Below are 16,358 nucleotides of genomic sequence, written 5' to 3' on the forward strand. Positions count from 1 at the left end.
TCTTACCAGTATCCATTTTGCCTTTCTTTTCCCCAGAGGCCTCCAATTTTATTTGGGAATTCAAGTGGTTCAGGGAAGCTGCTTTTGCTGTTGGCTCAGTGGGGAGCTCAGTCAGATAGCATATCTAGTCTCCAATAATGATGACCTCTGGGTGGCTTCAGCTAGTCATGTCCCAGTGAACTTCATGACTTTTGTTGTGAATGCTGGAGCAAAGAAGCTCCTACATTCCTTCTCCATGTGAACGAGGAAGCTCGTGACCTTGGGGGCTGCTGGCAGCTATCTGAAGAACAGTAGGGGAACCAGTGTTAAGATGAAGTTGAAGTTAGAACAGAGATAAAGGAAGAGAAAAAATTCTAAGTGAAACTATTGAAGCCAGCATACCTTTCATCTTTTAAAATTAGGTGAGCTAATAAGCCCCTTTTAAAGTTTAAGCTATTTGAGTCAGATGTTTTTTCTTTTTTACACGCCGTAGAAAGAGACAGCAGGTAGGTGCATTGCCTCTCTGGCACGCACTCTTCTGAACTTGAATGAATCACCCAGCCTTTTAGATTCCTTTCGCAGATGCAGGTGTAGTAAAAAAATAATTAAAATGTATTTAAAAAGTTAATTCTTTTTCTGTACCTCATTTTCCCCTTCTAGAGAACACAAGGGCCATTATCACAGCTGCCAGGACCTGCTCATTATTACGCTGGGCTGCACGGATGGTTGTTCTCAAGAGAACAGAACCAGAAGGCAATAGAGGGAGAGATTCTGTATTTAAATTTCACTAGTGGCTTTACTTTGCCATGCTTTCTGTCTTTAAGGAAACAGGCACTCTCCCCTAGTACTGTCTCTTGGAAGTTGGGGGCCCTCTAAGGAAGGATTGGGGGGTGTTGAAGAGAAGTCTATGAGGAGAGGTTTGTAAAGTGTGTGTGCAGATGTGTTAGGAGAGGTAGAAATCTTTCAGGGATTTCTCTCTATTTTATAGAAATATAAACTGAGGCTTAACGCTGGGAACCTGTTCCTTGTCAACCAGGCAATCCGGTGGCATTACAGAGAGTTGAACTCCAGAGCGCTTGCTCCCAAACCAGGCCCCACCCTCCAGATGGCCGGTTTGCCTCCTCCTCAGGCCTGTGAATTGCTTCCCCTGGAACCAGACCAGATGTTCTGGAGAAAGCACCAGGTCAGCATTCTCCGCGGAAGGCGCCGGTCTCCGGAGATGCCATTTGCTGAACTTACTATGCTGGGCTGACTTGAGGCCCAGGTGTTGTCCGAAGTCAGGTGACAGGCTTTGAGAGCCTCTTGGAGCTTCCTTTGGGGGAACATGGAAGGACATGTGACATGCGTCTCCTAAAAGTTGAAGAGGGGACTGAGGGCTGAGGGCTGAGGGCTGAGGTGTGCAGTTAGCAGCAGCCTGTGAATGTCTGAGTTGCCAAGAAATTCACAGAGTAGAGTGGCATCCCTTCCTTTTGTCTTTAGCTTCTGAAGTTCCATTAAAGTCCTGGGCTGGGCCACGGGGGCTGGGCCTCTTCCCCCGGGAAGATCTTCTCTTTTTCACTGCAGGATTGAAAAGAGCAGGGATGACAGAGCCCAAGTAGAGGCCAGAGGGCCTAGAAGGAAGGGGGCACATGAAAAAGGAGAAAAAGAGTGGGAGGGGACATAGGAAAAGATTTAGGATGTTGTGTCAAGAGGCTTATAAAGTTTGAAAGCTGGAAGAGATTTTTAGAGCTATCTCTCACATTCCTCATTTCACAGGAGAGGAGCTGTCAGATTCTGAGAGAGAGAAAAGTACTAGCCTAAGGGTTCATCGTAAACAATTGGTGGAGGTGAGACTGGAATCCAGGTCTTTTCACTTCCAGACTGAACTTATTCATTATCTATTGCGGTGCAAGCAATTAACCCCAAAATTAGTGGTTTTAAAACTATAAACACATATTATTTCACAGTTTCTATGGGATAGAAAAATGAGTGTGTCTTAGCTGGGTCCTCACAAACTCTCAGGATGCTGCACTCAAGGTGTTAGGAGGGGCTGTGTGCTCATTTGAAGGCCTAATTGGGAGAGGGTCTGCTTCAAAGTCCACTCAACCAGCTCACTTGTTGTCAGAATGCTGTTCCTTGCAGGCTGTTGGAATGGGTTTTCTGTTCTCCATTGGCTGTTGGCCAGAGGCCTCTCTAAGTCCCCTGCCATGCATCACTCTCCATGTGGCCCCTCACATTGTGGCAGCTGGCTTCCATCAGTGTGATAAGTCAGGGTGCAAAAGAGAGTGAGCAAGATTGAAGCCAATCTTTTTCTAACCTTACCTTGGAAATGACATATCATCACTTTTGCTGTATCTCATTCACTGAAGTAAGCCACTGTCTATAGCCCACACTCCTGAACAGTAGAGGCAGGAGCCATCTTCTTAGAAGCTGCCACCATACCAAATACTTCCTGCTAATATTTGCTGCCTCTCTGAGCCATATAGCAGAGAGGGCTGGGAAGGCAGCCCTAAGAAGTGCGTGTTTTGTTCTACAGCTATTCGGCCCCATCTTTCCTTTGGAGAAAACACTCTTCGCATGAGGAAGGGGAAGCAAGAATTAGTGGCAGCAAAGACAATTTAAGCCCTTGAAAGAAGCAATCATCACATTGATTAATAAATACTTAAAATTTCTTTTTTTCATTGCTGGTCAATTGTTTGGTGATAAGATAGAGTAAGCAAGGAATTCAATTTAGAAACTAGAGAAAGCTGGAGTCTGAATTTCAACCAAAACAAGTCACTTACCCTTATGAAACCTCAATCCGCTGATCTACTCACCAGGATGACAGTGTCAACTTTTTAGGATTAATTGAATAACATTAACGCCTTTTAAAGTTAGCTCTTTCATATTGAGTGACTTAGTTAATAAAAACAGGCCTACTGGGATGTCAAATGAGGACTTCCCCTCTTGCACTGCATCCTAAACTTGAAAAGAATGGATATGGTAGCCAATAGGATAAGGCAGGAAACAGAAATAAGTGGCAGAACTATGGGGAAGAGCAGCCAAAATTCTGAGTATTTTCTGATTGTATGATGGTGTATTGGTTTGCTAGGGCTGTCATAACAAAATACCACATAATGGGTCGCTTAAGCAACAACTGGTTTTCTTACAGTTCTGGAGGCTGGAAGTCCAAGATCAAGGAGACAGCAGGTTGAGTTTGTTCTGAGGTTTTTCTTGTTGGCTTGCAGATGTCCACCTCTTGTTGCCTCTGCATATGATTGTCCCCATGTGCCCAAATTTCCTCTTCTTATAACAGCATCAGTCAGATTGGATTAAGGCCAACTCTAACAGCCTCGTTTGAATTTAATACCCTCTTTCAAGGTCCTAACTCTAAATACAGTCACATTCTGAAGTACTGGGGGTTACAGCTCCAACATATACCTTTTAGAGAACACAATTCAACCATAACAGATGGCATACCGAAAAAAAAATGGAGAGAATGAGCTGAAAATACAGGAGAACTAATAAGAGATTATTAAGGTAGCCAGATACAAAATAAATATTTAAAAAGGCTTAGTGCTTTATTGCATATCAGTAATGGCCTACTGAAAAATACAATGGAAACAATGCCATTCACAATAACCACCAATGCTTGGTCTGCAGGAGTGTTTCCACACAGGGCAGACAGAGAGAGGGTGTCTTGTGACTTGGGGCTTTACTTGGTCATCTGGGCACAGAAGGAGCACAGCTTGCAGCCAGAGTTGCATGAAAGATAGAAAGAAAATATTTCAAGCCTCTCATCCTCAAACTTCTAACCACAAGGGCCCCAACTCCCAGCATGCTGCTGTTGAGTGAGACATAAGTGACCTGCCATCCCTCTGGGTCTTCGTTCCTTTCTCAGCTAGGGCACATGTCCTTATAAACCTCCTAGTCCAGTCTGCCCTGCTCCAACTCAGGGACATGTTAACACAGGGAATATTAATCCCCCAAAATAACCTTTTCTTCTGGAAACCACATCTTGAGCATGGAAGAAAGTCCTTTTATATCATCAAAAGCCTCATTTGGGAAATTTCTGCAGAACAAAGAGACTCTCTATGCTAAAAGACTGGTGGTGTTCCCATTTATTGTCAGATAAAAATTGCTTGCAGCTTGAAGAAATTAAAAAAGTTAATTATAGAAGTAATGTGTAATAAAACTCAAACAATACAGACAGATCAAAAGTCTTCTTTGTTCACCACTTAATTTCACTCTTCCCCCCCCAGAAATGATCACTGTCAACAGCTTGGTGCAAACATAAAAAAAGTACAAAATTGTGTGTATGTATGTGTGTTTGTAAATATATGTACACACATACACATATAGATATACACACCACATAGACACACACTCATTCACTTTATTTTTAAACATAAAAAGTTTTATCCTCTTAAATTTAAGCAAGATCATACTATATGTATTGTTTTGCTTCTTACTTTTTTTGCTCACCTAGTAATATGACTCAGAAGTCTATCCATATCAGAGCATATGTATATGTGTGTGTGTATGCATACACACACACATACACATATCTACTTTTAAACTGCTATAGAATGTATCATGGTACAGATGTAATTTAATTGATTTGACTAGTCCCTTAGGGTGTACTTCAGTGGAGAAGTCCATATTAGACTTTGCAGCAGGCATATTTTTATTAGTTAAATAACTATGTTAAGAGTCTTGTTAACATTAAATCCTGCCATGACTATTATGGAACACTTTTTGTGCAGAGATGTAACAATTTCTCTAGAATACATGCTGTCTTAGCCAGGTGTGGTGACGGGCGCCTGTAATCCCATCTACTCGAGGGGGTGAGGCACGAGAATCACTTGAACCCAGGTGGTGGAGGTTGCAGTGAGCTGAGATTGTGCCACTGCCTTCCAGTCTGGATGACAAAGTGAGACTCTGTCTCAAAAAATAAATAAATAAACAAAACAAAACAAAAGCAAACAAGCAAAACATTGGGCTTAGAACAAATATTACTATAAAAAAAATCTGACATTGGTCAATATATAAATAACAGAAATTTATTTCTCACAGTTCTGGAGACTGTGAAGTCCAAGATCAAGGCCCCAGAAGATTTGGTGTCTAGCAGATCCGGTCTCTGCTTCCAAAATGGTGTCTTGAATGCTGTGTCCTCTGGATGAGATGAACACTGAGTCATCATATGGGAGAAGGTAGAAGGGCAAAAAGGGACCTATCTAGTTCCCTCCAGCCCTTTTATAAGGCACTAATTCTATCCATAAGGGTGGATTCCTAATGGCCTAATCACCTCCTGAAAGCCTTGCCTCTTAATACTGTTGCATTGGGGATTGAGTTCCAACATGAATTTTGGAGGAGCCACAAATGTTCAAACCATAGCAGATGCCTAGAGGTGAAATTTCTGAGCCCGATGTTTTGCTTGTTTGCTTTTTTTGTTTGTTTGTTTGTTTGTTTTGAGACAGAGTCTCACTCTGTCATCCAGGCTGGAGGGCAGTGGCACGATCTCTGCTCACTGCAACCTCCACTTCTTGGGTTCAAGTGATTCTCATGCCTCAGCCTCTGGAGTAGCTGGGATTACAGGCACCCATCACCACACCTGGCTAATTTTTTTTGTATTTTTAGAAGATACAGGGTTTTATCCTGTTGGCCAGGCTGATTTTGAATTCCTGACCTCAAGTGACCCACCCACCTTGGCCTCCCAAAGTGTTAGGATTACAGGCGTGAGCCACCACACCCAGCCTTGTTTGTATTTTTAATAGATCTGCTCTTGAACTTAAAAAAAAAATTTTTTTTTAATTTCAACTTCTACACACCAAGGTTTCAAAAATCTTAGAGCTGAAATTTCTTCCTGGACACCCCAGACATAGCCCCAGGTTTCCTCTCTCACAGTTTATGGGACTTGTTGGCTGCCTCATTTAGTTTGCCACATTTTTCTTGCTCAGACCAGACATTAGAACCATGATCTACCTTGTCACTCATGTTCTAAATCTAAAGTCTTTCTGGATGATAAACCAGCTTCATGAAATGGAGCTCAACATCTTAATACACAGTTTATATATGGAAGGATAGTTTATAGGCACATAACTGGGTCAACTTAACACAGAACAGAATAAAAAATGATAGGCGTATGCATCAGTCTTTGGCTAACTCTTCTACCTCTCTTGGTCCTGAGTTTGGAGGATACCCAGTTCTTGCCAACAGTGTTGTAGGTACGAACCTTCTCAAATTGAGGTCCAAACTTCTCTCCCAGCTGCCACTTGGCTACTCCTGCTGGTTGCTTATTCTCTCAGTTCCATTAGCATAATCTTCTGCATTCCCATCTTCCCCAGACCTACCTACCACCCTGGAGCAAGTCTCTCAAGCCCAGCTCAGATTAGCGATAGTCTGAGTTTTGAAAGACACCCCATCCATCTTGAAGGCAGAATCGATTTTGCTCCAATAGCCATACATTTTTCTGTTTTTTTACCAGCTCTCTAGGGCCGAATTCAACCTGCTTCTGTTCTCATCAGCTTTCTCAAATGCAACTTTACAGTTACGAGGGTGGCTACATTTGCAATGAGAGCCACTCTAGACTGCATGAAAAATTTAGCATGCAATTGAGAAGGAATGTATAATTAATAACTTCTTGTGTTTAACAAATATTTAATATGTAATTCAGTTGTGGTGGTGGATGATAGGGATACCATGGCCAGTGAGAAAAGAACAAACCAAAACCATGACCCCCACCCCAAGCTTCATGGAGCTTAGAATTAGAGAATACATAGGAACAGAATTGAGAATGTGAAATGTGATTTTGGAGAGCATAAACATACATGTGTTAAGAGCACATGACCTGGTCAGTGGAGGGGTGGTGGTGGTAATATGGCAAGGACTGCTTCCCCAGCAGCACCCCTGCTGACTATTCTTTTTTCTGAGTTGTTTTTTGTTTTGCTTTGTTTTTTTTTGTCAGAGTTGAGGCTTCCAGGTCTCCCAAACTCTGGTTCAGTGCTCTTTCTACTCCATCATGTGACCTTGGCCCCCATTTCCTAATCTAAACATAAGAGGCTGGTCTTGCAATACTTCACAGTCCCTTCTAACTGCAATGTTCTTCATTCTTATCCTCCTCCTAAGATGTATGTGGTCGCTTGTCAGCAGCATCACCTCCATCTGTCCATCTATTCAACACATATTTGTTGAGCAACTATCATGTTCCAGGCACTTTACCAGAGGCTAGAGACAGTAGAGTACAAAATGTCACGCTACCTGTCCTCATGGGATGTCCAGGCCTGGAGTAGCAGTTTGGGTTAATGGAGCCCTCCTCTACCCTATTTGGCCAAATAATTACATTTAGAATTGAGGCGTTGTGGAATGGACAAAATTGGGAACTCCTGGTGTGTACTCTGAGGGACCCAGGACAATATTTTTCATCTTTCAGATACTCAGCACAGCCATGGTAAAACCTGTCTCTTTCGTGTGGATCTTGATGCCCTGCTCACCTTAGAGGCATATAACTTGAAGGGTGAAATTGGTACCTGGACCACTCATTCTACACAATCACCAGTCTACGGTGTAAGGGGCTTTTACTCCACAGACATTTACAGAACAGTGGCTGTCATCCTGGATGAATGTGGGAAACTATAAATACAGTCTGGGTATAGGGTAGACATTCAATAAATCCTGAGTTAGTAGGGAGGATACTATCCCAGCCTGAGAAGCCCTGTTGTGAGCCATGTGGTTGAGACAGAGCTGTTAATGGTTCTGTCTTCAGGGAAATTATGCTCCATTAGGAACTGAGACCCTAGCAGCTATAATATCATTGCATTCTTAGAAAGTGAGGACTTCTGGAAGGGCATGCACAGTGAGCCAGGAATTGAGAGGTGATAAAGCCTATTAATTTCTGCCTGGGTTAATTAGGAAAAGATCCTTGGAGCTGGGTTTTAACATTTGGGAGGAATTTCAAAGAGAAAGGTGATAGTGAGAAACAGAAGAGGCCTCTTTCCAGAAGGGAGCCTCCTTTTGGTCTTTGGCCTAGTTCCCTTCCAACCAAAACCATGGTAGGTCAAGTTGGCCTAGAAAGAGAAGGTGCTTTCTAGTCTCTGGGAGTCTTGGGGGTCTCACCCATTTGTTTTCCATCTGCTCAGTAGGGGCGAGAGTCGTCTGTGGTGTGTACTGGGAGATAGAAAAGATGGGCCTGGGAGTGTCCTCTGAGCTCCACAATGTTTTGAGTTCCTATGTTTTTGTTGAGGAAACTGGGGCATGGAAAATGGGCTCCTTTTAAGCACAAAAAGTCTTAAAAATGGAATTTACTTAGTTAAAATGCAATCTAAAAGAAATAAGAATGAGGCATCTCCTTTTTCCAAGTCATTGCTTTTCCCCCACACCTGTCTCCACCTCACAGGGCACCTCCACCCTTGGCCTTGCAACGCGCCAGGCTGGGCATCAAGCCAGCCTTTCTTCGATGAAATCGAGGCTGCCAGATCACCCCGCCCACTACTGTTCCGTTAGCCTGAGGTCCCACCCTCCCCTCTCCGGGGAGACACAAAAGGCTTCTGTGACTCAAGCAAAAGCTCACAATCCTTCTCTTTCTTTCTAGCAACACAGAGTGAGGCTGTGGGGTGGATTTCTCGGTGGTAACCCTTGCCCGACTTGCTATGCAGTGACCGGTGTGTAGGTTGCTCCTTCTCTGCTCCTGGGGCAACTCTGTAGACCTACACACTTACTGTCCTCCATGATAGACCCATTTGCAGAGATTTCAAGGGTCCCCGTTTGGTTCCAGCTAAACTTGAGAAGGGTCAGGGTGGTCTGGGGAGGAACTGATGTTTATCAAGTACCCAGGATATACTGGATATGATGTGAATTGTTTTGTACGTGGATTCCATGTAAATCTGCATGTTGATCCTAGAAGGTGTTCTTAACTCAATTTTACAGAGCAAATGACAGCAATCGGAGAAGCTAGATAACTTGTTCAAGGTTATGTAACTGCTAAGTTATTGTTGTAAGATTTGAGTCTAGAACAGGCTGTTGGGAAAGCCTGAGTTTTTCTGATATGGTTTGTTACTTAGGGTTTGAATCAGGCTGTTGGGTTTTTCTGTTATAGTTTGTTACTTAGGGTTTGAATCAACTGACCCTGTCTCTATCAGATCAAGAGGTATGAGAAACATCGTCTGTCTTCTCCTCCTTGTCTTCTACCCCTAAGCATCCTAGGTCTGCTATCAAAACTCCCGTTCACTTCAGACAATGACGTAGTCTGGTTTTGTGGGTAGCGAGATGGGGGAGGTGGGGGAGCAGCATTTGTGGGGGTGGAGGGAGGGCAATAGAGTACAGAAGAACAGATTTCTAGTTTTGCCTCTGTCACTAACTGAGCCATGTTGAGTGCATCTTTCCCAATCTCCAGGCTTCATTTTTTCTGCCTGTAAAACACAGATGCATAACTTAGTTGTTAAGCACACAGACAAAAGACAGACTGGCTCTACCCAAACTCTGCTGCTCACTAGCCCTGTGACCTTGGAAACATTTCTCATCTCTAAAATAGAGATCATCACTTCATGGGACTGTGATGAGAGTGAAAGAAGTTAATACACGTAACACTCTTAGGAGAGTATCTGGTGTAGGTGTTTTACGAGTATTGCTGTCGTTATTCTTCTTAAACGTGTAATTAATGAAATTCTAGTAATTTCAAATAAATATATGGGAAATAACACAGAATTTAAAGCTGAGTGCCACTCCCTTGATATTTTCTTCTCTACTTTTTGCCTGTGTGTGTGTGTGTGTTTGTGTGTGTGTGTGAGAGAGAGAGTTAGCAGGCAGAGGTGTGAGTAGATCATGGTGAAAATTAGATGTCAAGTTATCCTTTCCTCCGTGTGTGACATAGAAAACTTCCTCATATATCAAAAAGAATACATTTTCTGTTTTCACTTTATATGCTTATAAACCAATCAACTTTGAGCCCATTCATAAGGAGCTAAGTGTTGTCTGGGTAGAAAAGATACAGATATACAGTGGTGAACAATTTTGCCTCCAGACTTCCAGATAAGGTGATCATATAGGTCCATTGAAGGCAACAAGGATGAGCATGAGAGCAACAAGAACATCACAACAGTGCCTCAGCAATCACCTCTACACCTCTAGACCTATAGGATTAAACTAAGACAGAAGGAGACAGAGAGAGAAGAAAGGTGCGGGGGAGATAATGGGCTCTGTGTAGCACAGGGCCTGGCTAGTAGGCATTGCTCTAAGTGCGAAGTGCAGAAAGTATGAGGAATGAGGAGTTAACACCCAGGGCAGCCTAGGCCAACTCTATCCAAACATGGAAATAGATATAATGCAAGTCATATTTGTAATTTCATTTTTTCTAGCAGGCACATTTTAAAAAGCAAAGAGGAAACATGTAAATATTAATTTTCATTATTTGATTTAACTTAATACAGTTAAAATATTATTTTAACATGTAATCAATGTAAAAAATCATGAATGAGATATTTTACACTCTTTTTCTCGCATGATGTCTTTGGTGGCTGGTGTGTCTGTGATCATAGGAGCACGTCGACATTCAAATGCGCCCTCTTTCCAGTGCTTGGTAGCTGCATGAGCCCAGTGGATCCCAGGCTGGAGAGCCACAGACCGCAACCCCAAGGAGCTTCTGTCTGCTGAATCAGCCAGAGCATGTCTTGCTTCCTGGCTGTTTGGAGTAAAAGGAGAGGAAGAGGGGTCTATTCTTGCTAGGAGTTAGGCAGGGGCAGATGGAGTGCCCTGAGGCCAGGGTCCCCTCCAACCACCACACCTTTATGTCATTGTACTCTTGGCTTTCAAGGACATCACCGCCTTTATCCTGGACTCTTTCAGAGAGTCTATGACTCCCAGGCACATTTCCTTTTGCTGTGGCATGAATATAAAACATGCTCACTAGCAAATGAGCCTGGCCGTCCTTCCAGCATGTAGACCTGCAGTGCAGTGTTCTATGACTCCCTCCTTCCTACCCCATTTTCTAATACCTCTCCTAATGTGGTAAAACTTTCTAGGCAGGGAAAGTAATGGAGTTGAGAATGAAGCTACCTTCTGGTTCTGCTGGTGAAAAGTGAAATATATGTTGTGTATTCTTAACAAATTATTTGTGCTAAGATAGCCATTTTACAGAAAAAAACTGCATAAGTGTGTTCACAGATTTAGGGGTTCAAGAAAGTGGCTGTTGTGTGCTGTTTTTATGCTATGCTGCTGGTACCTTGGAATTCTTTGCATTGCAGGGAAGTAGTTTCTTACATCTGTAGAGGATATCATCGTGTCTGGCTGATCAGCATGCATATAACCATCTTTGGTATTAGTCTCTCAATTTTCCTTTTAGGACCAGCCCTTGTTGTCCCCACAGCAACACAAGCGTGGTCATCATTTTCTCTCTCCTGGGACTCTGAATTTTTAGCGTTAAGTGATGTAAGAATGAGAAACAATCAGTCATTTCAATCAAAGCAGGGTGCCCTTGAGGCCCCATCTGATGCCTGCCTGGTTCCCATTGTGAGGCCCAGTTGTTCAGCTTTTCCTCCTATTCCCTAAGCTCTTCCACATTCTACTAATAGATTTCATCCTCTCCCCACCCCACCCCACTTCTAAGTGACCTGGAATCTGTTTCTGCTGATCTCAACCAAATGCAAACGAATGCACATTTCGGGCAGCAGGTTGGGCGTGATATGGCTCATGATCTGCAGCATAGGGGAGCACATAAAAGAAAAAAAAAGAAAGGGTTACGTGGTCAAAACAGAGATCCCGACTGGATGCGGTGGTTTATGCCTGTAATCCCAGCACTTTGTGAGGCCAAGTTGGGTGGATCACCTGAGTCAGGAGTTTGAGACCAGCCTGGTTAACATAGCAAAACCCTGTCTGTATTAAAAATACAAACATTAGCTGGGGGTGGTGGCATGCACCTGTAGTCCCAGCTACTCAGGAGGCTGAGGCATGAGAATTACTTGAACCTGGGAGGCGGAGGTTACAGTGAGGCAAGATCGCGCCACTGCACTCCAGTCTGGGTGATAGAGCAATACTCCGACTCGAAACAAACAAACAAACAAACAGACAACCCAGACATCCCCTTTCAAGAGTCCAATGGTGGCCATGGTGGGAGAAGCCTAACGGTTTCACAGCACTCTCTTATCTCTTCTTTCATTTTTTTGTCTGATATCCCTGGGAAGTAAGCTCAGATTCAGATAGGGGTAATGAATAGTTGTAGAAGTTTGGAGAGAGCTTCCAATTGAGTATTCTTATGTCCTTGCTACTCACTCTGGTCTTTGGACCAGCAACATCAGCCCCAGCTGGGAGCTTCTCAGAAATGCAGAATCTTGGGCCCACCCTGGACCTACAGAATCAGAGTGTGTATCTTATCAGGATCTCCTGGTGATTCTATCACATACAGTTGCAGAAGTATTATTGTATAGCTGGTGTAGTGTTGCTCCTCTGTGTTCCTGAAGGGAACTTCAACAAATAAAGGTCCAGTTTCTAGGACTGTTGAAGGCTGTATCCTTCCTTCAACTTTTAGAAAAGTTTTTGTTCTAAAGCATTTTTGAGGATGATCCCTGCTGATTGTGAAATTCAAGCTCTTTACATCTTTTTAGTAAAAACCTCCTGTGTGTTAGACCCAGGGACGTCATACCTAATTAATTTTAAAGATACTTGCCAGTGCTAATGGAAAAAAATAAGTATGGTGCTAATTGGTGAGTTTATTGATCCATCCTTGGTCTTTTTCACCAACATTCGTACTCAGATTTTATTTTTTACAATATTTTAAGAGGTGGACTCATTGATCTGTTCCCAAGATTCCATGGCTGTTTGTGTCTTGATGTCACTCTGATGCCCTTGCTTGTGAGTGCCTTGCCTCCCGCTCCCAGGAGTCTACAGTCTAGGTAGAGGGATAAGATCATCCCCAACTCCTAAATTTTATGGGAGAGGAAAGCAAGCCCCAGGGAGATGTATGTACTCTCCGATCTCAGGATCTGGCCTAGGCAAAAGGGTCAGGAGAGGTTGAGGTGCTAGGTCACAATGGGAGCCTGGGACTAGCTCTTTGCAGAGCAGGCAGGCACCGCCAGGGACATCTGTCTTCAAATGTGGGGTCCACCTCTTCCGGTGTGGCATCCTGAGACTAAGGTCTGGGAAGCAGTCATGAGTCAAGATCATACAGGCACAATGATCCCTAAAAGACCAGTCCAGACAGAGAAATGAGGGGTTATGCAATGTACTCAGGGCCTATAATTTACAGCATTTTAGATTCTTACAAGCCACCTGAGAGGTAGATTTTATGACTGGCATCCTACAGATAAGGAAGATGAAGTTAATGGAGGTTATAAAATTCACCTAAGATCACACAGCTAGAGAGTGGGCATTCAGACGCCGGCCCACTCACCCCAGTGCCTTTCTGCTTCATCCTATGTCATGCTGCCTCACTCCCTTCTGCCTGAGGTCAGGCCTGCATACAGCGATGATGATGCCGGGCCATTGAAAGAGATGAAATGGCCCCAGTTGCAGGAGAGGAGGTGTGCAAAGCTTAAAATGAGTCAGGACTAATAGGTCAATTGAGGTCACAAAGCAAGAGGAGTTGGCTCAGAAGGAGTCAGGCCCCTGGGTTTTGATTCTCAACCCTCTTGTATTATGATGCTAACTACTTCTGGAACACTGAGTTTAGGAATGGCTGGAGGGCTCAGCTGCAGGAGAAAGCTCGTGTTTGGAGTGCCGTGGGAGGGATTGGGGAGAGAATGGAGAGAGGCTTGGTGAGGCCAGCCATGAGGAGAGGCAGGCTTTGTTGAAATAGCCAGCTTCCTCATGTACAGCCCAGTGAGGCAGATCAACCTGGAACCAAGGCCCACTGCTCCTAGAGGTCAGGGATTAAGACCGTTCCCTGTTTGGGTTCTTCTCCCAGCATAGGCCTGGAAGCGAGTGCTCAGATTGCAAAGCCAGAAAGTGAGAGAGTTTTCAGGCTGCTGCTGTTCTCTTGTTTCAAAGGACAGAACCTTTGGGTGACCCCAACAGCCAAGCCCCAGGCCATGTCTGGCTTGCACCAGCTACCCCCAGAGCACAAAGTCTCCTCCCTGCTGCCATTTCTGGGCCTTCACCTCCTAAACATAGCCCTGAGCGTTTCTCCAGAACTTCCTGTTTGCCTGCAGCTGCACAGATGCAGGTCCCACCCAAGGGTCATCTGGAGGAGGCTGGGTGAAAGGTGGGAGTTGGCTGTGTTCTCCATAGCTCCTTGGGGTTTTCTCCACCCACACGTGGGTCCCCTGGGCTTCGCCACTCCCATTGGGCTCTGAGGCCAGTGGAGCAGAGGCCCCATATCCAAGTCAGCTCACATGAAGGTCAAGGTGACCCAAAAGGGCTTGTGGCCAAGATCCTTCATTTTTTTTTTTTTTGATTTTTCACTTTTCCAAAAGTCTAAACAAGTGATGACTTTAGGACATAGCGTTCTGGAGAAAACTGGGGAGGGAAACAAAGTCCTCCTTGGTTAGGGAGATGGAGAAAAAGCACACAGGGGGTGAGGCCTTTGGGTTTTCTGAAAGAGAGTCCCCATGGTCAAAGACCCCTACACGTGCCTTGTAGGTGCTGGGCCTACAGGAACTGTAAACAGAGGGACAGAATGAATATTCCTGGGGTACAGAGACTACATCAATGCCAGTGTTGAAAAACTTCCAATATGTGGGTCTGGAAAAAGTTCCCAGTGCAAAGCAGAGTTTTCCGGGCGGCTACCATTCCTTCACAACCTGTCTAAGAGGGAAGAGGCTGAAGTCACCAGGCGAGGATCTGTCTGCCGTGGCTAGTCTTGGGCTGTTCACCACATGCCTGTCCTGATGATTAATTAGATTGTTTCAGTGTTTAGAGTATTGTGAAGATATAGCACTGCATTGGAACATTGCGTTGTATTGGTTTGGGGATAATACTGTCATGCAAATAACATGAAAACAAGCTTTTTAAGGTGAGGGTTCAGGAGCCCTGTGTAACTCTCTCCTCACTCTATCTCTCTACAATTTGCTTCTGAAGGGACTTTGGTCCATGACAACATAAGGGAGGAGATAAGCAGGTTGATAAAGTGGCAAACTTCTAAGGAGTCCAGGGAAAGAAGAATTTTGTCTACAAAGTTGTGTCAGATATCACTGTTGGATTTTGGAGATTTTATCCAACATTCTCTGCTCTTTGATGCCCCAGGGGGCTGGCCCTTATGCTCTGTGTCACCTGGGGTCTCTTGTCTGCTGACTTCTGAATTTCGCCAATGAGAGCAGCAGCAGGAGATTAGATAAATGATGGAATGTTTCTTCCCTGTGTCTGAGCCTGACAACAGCTGCAATCCTCCTAGTACAGATTTTACCAGGAGGTCCATTCACAACCATTCCTTCCCACACACAGTTTTGGCTGTCAATGGGCTCCTGTTGTGCTATTTTGCCCTTTTGCCTTCTCAGTCCTAAGGGTCTGAAGACCTCATTGGTAGGCTCTAGGTGTCTCTCCTCTGTAAATAATCCCTTTGACAAAGTCTTCATTTGGACCATCTGCAGGGATCTGTGGCTCCCTAATCATAACAAGTTTCCTGAGGGAAGTAAATGTTGCACACTCAGCATCACGGTATTCTAGTTTGTTCCTGACTGTTGACTTTGTCCTATGGGAGAGGTCATCTTTGTGCAAATTGGCAATCCACAAGAAGTGAGCTGTGCACAAGAGCATTTGAAGACTCATGACACACAGTCACAGCAGGAAGTGGCAAGGCAGCAAGCTGTGAAGAGACTTAAGGGGAAGATGGGGACCAGAGGCTGAGAAAAGATACAGATCATCCAGAGAGCAATTGTAATAGACACCGAGGTGAGCTGCTCAGATTGTGGGTGTGTGGTCCACCAAGGAACCTCCAGCTGATGCTCCCTTCTGAGTCTGCCTCAGCAGGGAAATGCCATGTCTTACTGGCGCAGCCCAGCCAGGTGGGGTATAAATGGTATAAAGGCCTGGCTATACTGCCTGATGGTTTGTGCAGCTCCTTCTTCTGTACGACCCTGCAGCCTCCCTCTTCAAGTACTGACCTCTAATAAACATCTTGCATTCAAACTCCATCTCCACTCCCTGAGAACCCAACCTATGAGGCTAAGTTTAAAAGAATTTACAGCAAGAGCAGCAAAAGCACATTAAAATAATTAAACAATTTTTACTTTTTGGATTTATTTTCTAGATTTCATGTGTTGCAAAGTGTGTTTATATTTTATACAGAGGCAGAGGAAGTCCCAGGAGGCATGAGAGCAGGGTGAGAGCCATGGCTGATGAGTTCTTTCAGAGATTTGAAGGAGGGAATCCAGATCAGATATGTGTGCAAACTTCTAAGAAGTTAGAGCTTCGTTCAGTGACACTACGGACACATATAGGATTATTTGAGACTAATCTGAGTTTGGTTAGAGAAGCAAAGACAAACAAAAGTCACATTT

At 44.1% G+C, this 16,358-nt stretch overlaps 1 long non-coding RNA gene across 4 annotated transcripts in view; it reads left to right on the forward strand.

The window, feature by feature from the left end:
- Positions 1-16,358, forward strand: part of LOC107973921 (uncharacterized) — a 149,708-nt gene that overhangs the window by 20,709 nt on the left and 112,641 nt on the right. Inside the window, exons 5-6 of one of the 4 annotated variants that reach the window (XR_008546865.2) lie at positions 5,014-5,150; positions 7,370-9,637. The exons of the other annotated variants lie outside the window; for them this stretch is intronic. This is a non-coding gene — a long non-coding RNA (uncharacterized LOC107973921). Of the gene's footprint in view, positions 1-5,013; positions 5,151-7,369; positions 9,638-16,358 lie in introns of those variants that run through there. 4 annotated transcript variants of the gene reach the window in all.

Source organism: Pan troglodytes, chromosome 13 (genome assembly GCF_028858775.2).
Source record: "Pan troglodytes isolate AG18354 chromosome 13, NHGRI_mPanTro3-v2.0_pri, whole genome shotgun sequence".
Taxonomy (NCBI): domain Eukaryota; kingdom Metazoa; phylum Chordata; class Mammalia; order Primates; family Hominidae; genus Pan; species Pan troglodytes.